Raw genomic sequence first — 11,594 nt, 5'->3', positions numbered from 1 at the left:
TCCATGAGCTCAGCATATGACCAGAAGCACACAGGACATTATTAAAAGTTGGGAGTTGTAATCTTGACTCTGAATTGTGCTTTGCAATTTTGGCCAAATCATTTGCCCACAGACTTTTTTTTAGTAAATATGAAAATTAGTATTTGATTCAATCTCTATGTATGACTGACACAATGGATACATTCATAATAAAATGTATAAGTTAAGGAGGAACATACATTTAGTATAGAGGTCATTGACAAACATATTCAGTCGACAATGATGCACAAAAAATGAATCTATAAAATAAATTCTTCATCATAAATAATTACTACTTTAGAAAATTCTAGCAAATGCCAGTGGCAATATAGTGTTGAAGATTAACTTTTTAAGTAAGAACCATGTTCAGAGACTTCTTGTTGATCTACCTTTGCCATGTTACAAGGCCTTGCTGTCTTACCTGGAAGGCCTCATTTAGATTGTCAACAAAAGTCCGTAGGTTCCCAATTTACTAACATGAACAATCATGATGTTAGGTAGGAAGTCAGATATGAGCTTATGTGTGTGTAACAATGGCCAACATATGCATCTGCATCTCAAAGCCATCCTGATAATGTTTCAGGGGCAGCCCGGTATTCGCATCTTGCCCTGCCCCCTTCTACCTGATAACCTGCCAGGTAGGGGGTCCCCACCTCTTCTGCCTGACAAATCTTCCACAATCTCCCAGGTACAGCCCAGTATCTGCATTTCAAACACACTGCTCTGGATCCCAATTCTCTAGGGCATCCTGCTCACCCTTCCTCCTATCTGATAACATTTGCATCCATAAAGTCCTTTGTTTCAGACCTTCAAGAGAAAACTCAGGGAGGAGCTTCTTAACATTTGCATCCATAAAGTCCTTTGTTTCAGACCTTCAAGGGAAAATTCAGATAGAAGTTTTTCTATTTACATCCAAAAAGCCCTTTGTTCCAAGAGAAGCAGGGGTGGGGAAGCAAGACATAGAATGGCAGATGTCCTAAACAGCACTCTGGCCTCAGAATCAGCCCTTAAGGCATGTGGATCCTGCTGAAAAGCCCATGAGAGTATTTCGGGCATGGAAAGCCAAAACACTCTGGAGAAAAAAAAAAAAAAAAAAAAAAAAACTAAATGAAAGATCTCCACGAGTGAGATCTCAGTGGAAAGAATGGGTCATCAAAGAAGGAGGTACCTTTCTCTGAAGGGAGGAGAGAACTTCCACTTTGACCATTGCCTTGTCTAAAAATTATCAGAGTCAGTGAACTCAGGGGGCTTCCATAGCCTTGGCAGCTCATGACAAGAGCCTCGGGTGATTACTGATGCCATAAACAAGAGTGTCAATTTTTTAAGTCAACAACAGGAGTCACTGTGCACTTACTCCTCATGTAGGATCTTTGTCCTAAGTGTGCTGTACATTGAGATTTAATGCTATAACTAGTACTCAAACAGTATTTTTCACTTTGTGTTTCTGTGTGGGAGCAAACTGTTGAAATCTTTACTTAATGTATGCTAAACTGATCTTCTGTATATAAAGAGAATCGAAAATGAATCTTGATGTGAATGGAAGGGGAGAGGGAGTGGGAAAGGGGAGGGTTGCGGGTTGGAGGGACGTTATAGGGGGGAAGCCATTGTACTCCATGGGCTGTACTTTGGAAATTTATATTCATTAAATAAAAGTTTTTAAAAAAACTAAAAAATATATATATATAAAAATAAAATAAAATAAAAAGCAAGATCCATCTCCTTAAAAACCCCCAGCCTCAACCGTACTGCTTGCTCAGCCCTCTGCCTCTCTGCTGAGCCGCTCGCCTGCCTGGCCAGCTGTAATCTCTCCACTCAACCATATAACCTTGCTACTCCTCCCTCCCCAAGTCCAAGCAACTGGGCACTCTCTCCCAGTTCCTGTCTGGAGAGGTGCCCATCTGATCTTACAGATGTCCCTTCCCTAACAAATTTTGCTTTTACCTCCCACTACTCTCTGTCTCACGCCTGGAGTCTTCTGGGTCTCCAATATGGGTGCAGGGGCCCAAGCACTTGGGATATTTTCTTCTGCCATCCCAGGTGCATAAAGCTGGCAGCTGGATCAGAAGTGGAGCAGCCAGGTCTCAAGTGGTACACATGTGGGATGCTGGTATAACAGGTGGAACCTTAACATACTGTGCCACAATGCCAGCCCCACAAGCATATCCTTTAATTCCACTTTCTGCAACTTTTTAAAACACTGTTGTAATGGTCTTCAAATTTACACTAAAGTTAGAAGTAAAATAAATGTGTTTTGGAGAAACCTCAGATGTTTACAAGCAAGCTTATTTGCTTATTTATTTCAATGAGGAGAAAATAAGGTTCAGAAAAAGAGCTGCTTTGGTTATGGATGTGCAGCTAACCAGTTGACAAGGATGAGAAAAGGACTTAACTTTTCAATTTTATTTGTTTGTTTCTTATTTACTTTTAAGACAGGGAGCCAGCGTTGTGGCCTAGCAGTTTGAGCCACAGCCTGTGATGTCGGCATCCCACATGGGTGTCCTTTCTTGTCCTGGCTTCTCCACTGTCCATCCAGTTTCTTGCTGCTGTGCCTGGGAAAGCAGTGGGAGATGGCCCAGGTCCTTGGTCTCCTGCACTCACATAGGAGGTCCTAATGAAGCTTCTGGATCCTGGATTCTGCCTGGCCCAGCCCTGACCTTTGAAGCCATTTAGGGAGTGGAGCAGTGGATGAAAGATCTTTATCTCTTCTCAACTTTCTGTAACTCTGCCTTTAAAAAAAAAGAGGAAGAAGAAGGAGAAAGATAAAGGGAGGAAAAGAACTGAAAAGAAAATAAAGAAAAGCCAAAAAAAAAAAAAAAAAAAAAAAAAGGCAGAGACAGAGACAGAGACAGAGAGCTCTCTTGTCCACTATTAGCTCATGCTCCAAAATCCTGCAGCAGCCAATTTTGGGTCAGGAAGGAAGCCAAGATACTGGGACTGAATCTATGTATCCCAGTTAGAGACAGGATTCCAATTCCGCAAGCCATTACTGTTGACTCCCAGCTTCTGCACCAGCAGGAACCTGGAGTTAGGAAGCAGAGCTAGAGGTAGAACCTCTTAACAGCTGCACTAAATGTGGGGCTGTGAACCTAGGTTTACTGATCGCTGTATCAGAGATTCTTTTGCTAGCCCATTCCATAAGATATCTTTTATGCATATAAAATCACACCACTTTTCCTCCATTTTCTTGTGTCAGTGCGCTTATCAGTGTGTGTCTGTTTATTTGTGATTTATTTTCAAAAAAAAAAAAAAAAAAACAGAATATTTTAAATTGACTAAATACAACTCCGACATTTGAAGTTCCTGGTCTTATTAAAATAAAATGCTAATGGGGTGGGCACTTGGTGTAGAGTTTAAGGCAGTGGTTTAACCCCTGTGTTAGAGGGTACACGAATAAGTCCTGGTTCTTCTCCCAATTCTAGCTCCCTGCTAATGCATATCTGGGAAGCAACAGTGATGGCTCAAGGAGTTCAGTGCCTATCGCCCATATGGGAGAACTGGATTGAGTTCTCATGGCCTGTCCTTGGTTTGGCCCAGTCCCAGCTTTTGCTGGTATTTGAGGAGTAAAGCAATGGGTGGTGATTCATTCTCTCACTCTCTCCTCTCTGTCTCTCTCTCTCTCCCCCCCCCACCGTCTGTCTCTCTTAACCTTATCTCTTCCTGCCCACCCCCCTGCCACCGCCCAAGCTGCTTTTCAAATAATAAATAAGTAAATTTTTAAAACAAAGGAAAAAAGGCTTAAAATTTAAGAATTGTTAAGGAAGCACTGAAAAACTATTATGGAAATGAACTTATAACATAATTTTAAAAGCTTCTGGGCTAGCAGAATATATCAAAATATTTATGTTACAGTGAAATATGAAGCCCACATAGCTCCAATTTCTTTGCACTTGATGGCAAATGGGATATATCAGTACTGTACAATCTTCAGTATAGCTGGATTAATCTCCAATGTATGAACATCATTTCTATGACAAAAATATCTTAATGGTGCCATCTCCATTTAATTTTGCTACTTGTGTTACACAGAATAATATGGTACATGCAAATTTCACACCTGTGGGGAGCAATTCGGACTGGACTGAGTTACTGGAATTAAGACTTATTCTATGCATCTGCTCTCCCACAATATGGCGCTGGGAGAGAAGTAAACAGCTTCTGCACAGCTGCCTCCAGTTCAACCAATAAACTGTAGGACTTGCTACTGATTGGAGGAGAGCAGCGTACTCGGCGTGTGGGCAGCCGAGTTGGGATTGGCGGAGGAGGACTATAAAGGAGGAGAGAGACGGCATGCACCAGGAACATCTAAGGGGAACATCTATCTGAAGGAACACCTGTGCAGCCCCCCAGAGAGCCGGCCGGCGGTGTGCCGCTCCCCTGCGGAAGTGGGGAATGTGGCCAGGGGGAACCGCCCTTCCACGGAGGTGGAAGGGATAGTAGCCAACCCGGGAAGAACCAGCAGCAAACCCGGGGAGGGCCGAGCAGACGAAAAGAACAGCGCAGGGTCCTGTGTCGTTCCTCCACGAAGAGGGGGAGCGACACACACCTATTTATATTTCCCATTTTTATAAAAATTACTTTTGATTGACATCTAATGTTTATATATATTGATGGAGTACAATGTGATATTTTCTACAATGTGACTTTGCTCATTGGATAATCAAATCAGGATAATTAGCTCATCCATCCCCTTAAATATTTCTCATTTCTTTGTGCTGAGAACATTTAAAATTCTCTTTTCTAGTTTTCATCCTTAAGTATTTAAATCATTGCTAGTAGTGTAATCATTCTGCTTTTCCCAGCTAACTGTAACTTTGTGTCTGCTGACCAGCCTTTTCCATCTCTCCCTCAACCATTCTTCCCGTCTCCAGTAATCACTATTTTAGTTTCAATCTGCATGAGAACAACTTTTCTAGATTCGACATATGAGTGAGATCATGCAATACCTTTCTTTCTGTTCTTGCCTTATTTCACTTAAAATAAAGAAAACAGTAAAGATCACTAGATCTGTCCATGTTGTTGCAAATAAATGACAGTGTTGCAGCCTTTTTATGGATGAGCAGCATTCCATTGGGTACATATATCACTTTTCTGTCCATTCATCTGATTATGGGTACGAAGGTTGATGCCATATTCTGACCGTTGTGAATAGTGTGGCAATAAACATGGGCATACAGATATCTCTTTAGCACACTCGTATTATTTCCTTTGTACATATAATAGACCTTTCATATCCATGGATTCTGCCTTTTCATATTGAACCTGTCATGAGTTAAAAACATTCAGTAGGTCATCGGGGTGCGACGCCCAAGGGACAGTGCGGGGTTTGCCTGGCTGGAAGGTGCGGCGGCGAGACCCGGCGGGAATATGCCAGTGGCGGTGATGGCAGAAAGCGCCTTCAGCTTCAAAAAGCTACTGGATCAGTGCGAGAACCAGGAGCTCGAGGCTCCTGGAGGAATTGCGACGCCCCCGGTGTACGGCCAGCTGCTGGCTTTGTATTTGCTGCATAACGACATGAATAACGCAGGATACCTTTGGAAGAGAATACCGCCTGCCATAAAGTCCGCGAACTCTGAGCTCGGGGGGGGATCTGGTCGGTGGGACAGAGGATCTGGCAGAGGGACTTCCCCGGGATCTACACGACCATCAGCGCTCACCAGTGGTCCGAGACGGTGCAGCCCATCATGGAGGCGCTGAGAGACGCAACAAGGAGACAAGCCTTCGCCCTGGTCTCTCAGGCGTACACCTCGATAATCGCAGACGACTTCGCCGCCTTCGTGGGGCTTCCTGTGGAAGAGGCCGTGAAAGGTATCTTGGAGCAAGGACGGCAAGCTGACTCCACCACGAGGATGGTGTTGCCCAGGAAGCCAGTTGCAGGAGCCCCAGATGTTTCCTTTAACAGATTTATTCCCTTATCAGAGCCCGCCCCAGTGCCTCTGATTCCTAACGAGCAGCAGCTAGCCAGACTGACCGATTATGTGGCTTTTCCTGGAGAACTGATTGATCCCAGAGTTCAAGATCCACCTTCAGAATCTTGTCCATTGAGAAGCATAAAATTTTTTTTCCAATTTATTGGCTGGATTAAGCACCTCAGCATTCCTGAGTATGTGATAAAATACATGTGTAATATAAAGTGTATTATATATACTTTGAAAAAAAAAACATTCAGCAAAAAACAAATGCCTCTGTACTGACATAGTCTTTTTTCTTATTATTCCCTAATCAATTTAGTATAAATAGCATTTAAAGTGCATTAGGTGTTATAAGTATTTTAGAAATAAGGAAGTATACAGTAGCATGTGTGTAGAATATACACTAACACATGCATTTTATATAAGAAGCCTCAGCATCCACAGACTTTATTGCTTGTGGCACAGAGGAGGTAGTGTGGGAATTCCCTGAGCATGTGGAGGGATGATTGGATAGCCAGGGTTTGGACTGCTGTCGTACAATAGTTATACTTTTATATTTTAGGGACCCCCACACTGTTTTACACAATGACTACTAATTTACCTTCCCACCAACAATATGTAAATGTTCCATTTTCTCCACATCCTTGCAGACAAATGTTCTCTTTTGCCCTTTTGACACAAACTATTCTGATTGAGTAGATGAAATTGCGTTGTGATTTTGATTTGCGTTTTGCTGATGACTACTGATGTGGGGCTTTTGTATATACCTGTTGGCCATTTGTATGCCTTCTTTTGAGAGAAATGTTTACTTGGGTCTTTTGCCCATTTTTTAACATTTACCATTATTTTTTAATACAGTGATGGAAATAAATGCCTTGTGCTTCCAGCACCAGTGGCTTTTTACCAAACAAGAATTTCCACTGAGAAAAGTTATGGTTATTACCTTAAAAGAGATGTGTTATTTTATTCTTCTGACAACAGAAGGTCTCTACAAGTCCAAAGTCAAAGGCAATTATATACTGCAGAGCAGAATAATAGAACACTGCACTGGAATAAATTTTGTGCCCACTTAATTGAAACACTTGCCAAGGAGCTGGGTGAGAGCAATGTATTTCAATCACTATAAACAATGGATAAATGAGACACAATCCTTTTGAATGACACATTTCAGCTGTCTGGAAGCTTATTCACAGTTGTGTGTAGTAGTAGAAGTTTGCCACTCTTTTTCTTACAATTGGACCATTTCAAGCTGTGCTTTGATGTTTATTCCAAAGAGCCTCTTAATATGAAGAAAGAAATGTTTTTAGATGGGGAGTATGCACAATCATATTTTCTAGCTTTCTAAAGAATATCTAAATAGGTATATTTGTATTTTTCTCTCTCTCCTCATGTATACAAAATGCTAAATATAAATATGTTTATTAATTTTGCAATGAATCAAGCTTGTTTAAGCTACATTTTTATACAGTATTGTAATCCTTAATTCAGTATTTAATTATTTCTAAATTGAAATTTAAAGATTGGACTATGCCAGTAACTCAAGGGGGGAAAAAGCTGGATAAGTATGTTTTAACTGAAATATTAATTTTCTAAAAGATTTATTCATTTATTTGAAAAGAAGAGTGATGGAGAGAGGGGTAAGAAGAGAGGGAGAGAGAGAGAATTTTGCATCCATGGATTCACTCTCCAAATGATACAACAGCTGACGCTGATCCAGGGAGAATCCAGGAGTCAGGAATACCATTTTTGATTTTGCCATGTGGGTGTGCGTTATCAGGGAACAGGATCAGAAATAGAGCAGCCAGGGCTGGAACTGACACTCTGATATGGTGTGCCACTCTTACAAGAAATGCCTTAACAGGCTGTGCCACAGAGCCAGTCCCATCAACAGTAATATTCTTACATAAGTATCTTTTAATATTTCTGGAATAATAACCTGACAAAAGAGAAACAAAGAAAAGATATTTTGTTTCTGAAATAAATCCAAAATAAAAAGGACAGAAAAGAGAAGTTGAGAACATTTCATTTAATGACTTATGGGCAGTATGTCTATAATTTATCATCCAAACAATGACATTTTTGAGAGTGAAAAAGGATATTATTAATAACTAAGCCAAGACCACAGATACAAATTGGAACTCACCCAGTAAACCAGGCCATATGGTTTCTGTAGTCATCCTAGTTAGAGGGTTTTAAATCTTAGACATATTTTTGGTGTACAATGATATATTTAGTATGCATATTAAGCTTATTTAATATATTTTATGTTTTCCTTGTAATTTCAAAATTATTTAAGACAAAAACTTGAGACAAAGATCTAAAAAAATAGCAAAATTTTACAGCAATATATGCACACCTTCTCTATACCTTGCAAGTTATGTCTCTCAAGGAAACTTAGAATGTTAAAGCACCCTGCAGATGAATTTCACAGAGGCTTAAATCTCCAGTTTTTCCTAACATCACATCTCAAAAAAATTCTATTCAATGAGCCATTAGCAGTGTCTCTTTGATATTTATATTTTATTTTTTTTTCTTTAGTGTTAGTGGCTGGACTAAAAAGCCAATAGGCCTTTGACTATAATGTAAACTAAAAATACGTTATTCCAAAAAATAATAAATAAAATACTTTTTTGTATTTCACTCAAAAATCAATCTTTTGTCCTTTATAATTTTAAAATATTTGTCCACATGCATTTCAAATGTAGACCTTATAGACATACAAACCTGCTATTTTTTCTTTGCCTTCATTACCAATAAGTCTTGATTTATTCCTTGCATTTTCCCAAGGAAAGGAGAAAGGATGGAAATAGTCAGCATATGCATTGCAAAGGGATTAGAGAATGGGAAAGTCCCAGTAGAGCAAAAATCAACCTTCAAACAAACACACCCCAGCAATGGAGTCACCAAAGCCCAAGGGAGATTAGTCCCCTGAAGTTCAGGAATGATGGGAAGGGGTCAGCAGAACAGATACAAGCTTTCCTCCCTCCTCTCCCCCAACCACAAATTTAAGATTCCACAGAAAGCTTTGGTTTCTAGAAGGAAGCATAAAGTTACATTCTTCTGTGTCCTATCAGTCTTGTGGCCATTTTGATGGAAGTTTCTCAAATCTGCATAAAAGTTCCTGAATGACTTGGATATACAGTCATAGGCCTCTTCTTGGTCTCCAAATCTCATTTTCTACCCAGAGGGTCTTTGGTTTCTTTTCCTCAAGATACAAATTAAATAGGTTTGATTCGTCCAAATACTTCAGTGTCTTAATTTTTTGCTATTAATCATATCAAGAAATTCTCTTGACTCAAGAGGTTGGGAACAAGTTTCCTATTTTCTTCAGGATTTTTCAATGAATCCTTTAGAATGTGAGAGACACCAAGAATTAAACTGCATATGTGGGTGTGTAGGCATCCTTTTATGAATGGAGGCACAGAGAAGAGGGTAGTGTGAGAGGCATGTTTTAAGGATAAAAGATCAAAAATAGAATAATGGAAAGGGAAAACAAAAGTAATGATGGTTTAATATCTTCACTTCAAGAAGAAGGGCCCCACCAAACTTACGTTTCACACCCTTTTGACTGGTGCCGACCCTTCTGTCAAAGATACTTTGGATGTTTTTCTCTCAATACAAAAATAAGTTTATAAACAATAAAATCCCAAAAGAACGTGGAGAAAGATCAATGCATTATACTTACACAAACTAGGCCACCTAGCAATTACCAACTCAGAGACTGAATGAAGTCCTACAAAGCCTAAAAAAAAATGCAATAACTAAAGGGCGTTTGAAGGAGACAGGAACCCAAGACCAGACATACATCCCTCAATGTGTTCTATGGTATTTGTCCCATTTCCATGTTTTGAGGTAAGTTTTTGGTGATACAGAGTGAGGAATTCATGACAATGGACGTAACGTGGGGAAAAGAAGAATACAATGCCATTTACATGGCATGGTTTGCTGAAGCAATATTTATAACTAAATACCAATGATATGGCATCCACATGACTTTTATACATTTTCCATATGTTAACTTCCACAAATAAGAGTGAACTTTTGATAGTTCATTTTTCTAAGGTTGGATTATTTCACTTAAGATAGGCTAATCCTCTGCCTGCGGCGCTGGTACTCTGGGTTGTAGTCCCGATTGGGGCACTGGATTCTGTCCCGGTTGCTCCTCTTCCAGTCCAGCTCTCTGCTGAGGCCCAGGAGTGCAGTGGAGGATGGCCCAGGTGCTTGGGCCCTGCATCTGCATGGAGACCAGGAGAAGCACCTGGCTCCTGGCTTCGGATCAGCATGGTGCACAGGCTGCAGCGGCCATTGGAGGGTGAACCAACGGTAAAGGAAGACCTTTCTCTCTGTCTCTCTCTCTCACTGTCAACTCTGCCTGTCAAAAAAAAAAAAAAAAAAAAAAAAAAGATAATGAAATAAACATCAAGTTATTCCAATTGCCTCAACCCCAATCTCATCTGACTTCTCAGCATTACTTAATCTTATATTTGGTTGTTTGAGTATTTTCACTAGTCAGGCTTGCACAACACTTTCTTTCAAATGTACACACAGAGAGGCACAAGTCCTTCCACACTGGCATACGTGCATAAACACAAAGACATAGACTTGCACAGAGAATGAGTTGGGAAATTGGGAGGAAAGACAGGAGTCGAAGAAGTTAATATTCTATAATACTCAATAGAGATATAATTAGTATAACTGTTGTGTTGTCTTTCTGTATAACCTATGGGAAAACATGTAATAACCTAAAACCGTCTATCTTTTTCAGTTAGACATTAATACTGAAAAAAAAGATATAGAGGCCAAAATTTTGAAATAGCTATTTTTTGTATAATTTATCATTCTCCTTGTTTCTTTGAGCAATCAAATTAACATCTATAACTTTCAATTATTTGTACAAAATTGGTTAAGTTGGGGAATTAAATAATATTAAATGCAAATAAATAACAGTTAAAACAAATAATATCGTTTATCATCACTTGTGTGTCAGTTGAGAGAATTTTCCAACCAAATTTTCTATACTACAATATCTCTTTCTCTCCACTAATGCATCTACAGGTCTATGAAATTAGTCTTTAAAAAATATGAATTTTTGAACAAGTAAATTTGATAAGCACATGAGAAACTTTATAAACTGAAATGTCTATCATTTCATAAATAACAGCATTAGTGTTGAAATTTATAATTTATAAATCATCAAAACATAGATTTAACTTGTATCTCCTGAGCAATTACATAAGTATATTATTACCATTTTTCAGGTAAGGAAATGGGCTAAGAGTTTAAAAACATTTTCTTAGAGTACTTACAGAAAAGGTCAAATAGTAAATAAATGACAAAACTTTAGCCCAAATTTGAGTTATCTGAATTTAAATATGAATTATAAGGTTATTTCCTTTAACATTTGCTTATTGTATTGTTAGATTTTATTATGAGATATATGGTATTACTGAAGTAAGATGGCAACAAAAATAAATGTTATTCAGGCCTGTGTGGTATTTTTCACGAGAAGTTCTATTTCATGAGTTAATAGTTGGGAAAATTAATGACATAAACATAATATTTCTTCATGTTTTGTTACTCTTCCTAGAGATAAATGATAAGCTATATATTTTGTGCAATTTAGGAATGAGTAGAGTCAACTATTTATCACTATTTTTGGACTTCCTT

At 39.1% G+C, this 11,594-nt stretch overlaps 1 pseudogene; it reads left to right on the top strand.

Moving 5' to 3' along the window:
• Nucleotides 1-5,323: 5,323 nt before the first annotated feature.
• LOC138848690 (COP9 signalosome complex subunit 8 pseudogene) overlaps nt 5,324-11,594 on the top strand; it is a 30,896-nt pseudogene continuing 24,625 nt past the window's right edge.

The sequence above is a fragment of the Oryctolagus cuniculus genome, chromosome 2 (assembly GCF_964237555.1).
Source record: "Oryctolagus cuniculus chromosome 2, mOryCun1.1, whole genome shotgun sequence".
Taxonomy (NCBI): domain Eukaryota; kingdom Metazoa; phylum Chordata; class Mammalia; order Lagomorpha; family Leporidae; genus Oryctolagus; species Oryctolagus cuniculus.
The sequence above is the reverse complement of the archived record's forward strand: the minus strand, read 5'-3'. Positions and strand labels throughout refer to the sequence as shown.